The following is a 1,022-nucleotide window of genomic DNA, read 5'->3' as shown; positions in this document are numbered from 1 at the left end:
TGATCCTTTTACTCAGCTAGCCCACTTGTGCTTCCAGATTTCTAATGGAAGACCTTGTTTCATTCATGAAACTTACAGTGGCCTTAGATAGATCAGAGACTAGATTTGCTAAATTAGAAGCATTTTGTTCAGAGTTCTCTGTCTGTTGCTGAGTTGATGATGGAAAAGGCTTGCTATTGCTAAACCTGTTTCTTCCACCATTATTAAAGCCTTGTTGAGGCTTTTGATCCTTCCATGAGAAATTTGGATGATTTCTCCATGTTGAGTTATAGGTGTTTCCATAAGGTTCACCTAAGTAATTTACCTCTGCTATTGCAGGGTTCTCAGGATCATAGGCTTCTTCTTCAGAAGATGCCTCTTGAGTACTGTTGGATGCAGCTTGCATTCCATGCAGACTCTGAGAGATCATATTGACTTGCTGAGTCAATATTTTGTTCTGAGCCAATATGGCATTCAGAGTATCAACTTCAAGAACTCCCTTCTTCATAGGCGTCCCATTATTCACAGGATTCCTTTCAGAAGTGTACATGAACTGGTTATTAGCAACCATGTTAATGAGTTCTTGAGCTTCTGCAGGCGTTTTCTTTAGGTGAATGGATCCACCTGCAGAGGTATCCAATGACATCTTAGATAACTCAGACAGATCATCATAGAATATATCCAGGATGGTCCATTCTGAAAGCATGTCAGAAGGACACTTTTTGGTCAACTGTTTGTATCTTTCCCAAGCTTCATAGAGAGATTCACCTTCTTTCTGTCTGAAGGTTTGAACATCAGCTCTAAGCTTGCTCAGCTTTTGAGGAGGAAAGTACTTGGCTAAGAAAGCCGTGACCAGCTTATCCCAAGAGTTCAGGCTGTCTTTAGGTTGAGAATCCAACCATAATCTAGCTCTGTCTCTTACAGCAAAAGGGAAAAGCATGAGCCTGTAGACTTCAGGATCTATTCCATTAGTCTTAACAGTATCACATATCTACAAGAATTCAGTTAAGAACTGAAAAGGATCTTCAGATGGAAGTCCATGA

General features: G+C 40.3%; 1 non-coding gene across 1 annotated transcript; it reads left to right on the top strand.

Annotated features, from left to right (window-relative positions):
• Positions 1 to 679: 679 nt before the first annotated feature.
• Positions 680 to 787, top strand: LOC112746219 (small nucleolar RNA R71). Its single transcript, XR_003174114.1, has one exon. It is a non-coding gene; the product is annotated as a small nucleolar RNA R71 (small nucleolar RNA).
• The last annotated feature ends 235 nt before the right edge of the window (positions 788 to 1,022 follow it).

This window comes from Arachis hypogaea, chromosome 14, assembly GCF_003086295.3.
Source record: "Arachis hypogaea cultivar Tifrunner chromosome 14, arahy.Tifrunner.gnm2.J5K5, whole genome shotgun sequence".
NCBI classification, from domain to species: Eukaryota; Viridiplantae; Streptophyta; class Magnoliopsida; order Fabales; family Fabaceae; genus Arachis; species Arachis hypogaea.
This window is presented reverse-complemented; position numbering and strand designations above follow the sequence as displayed.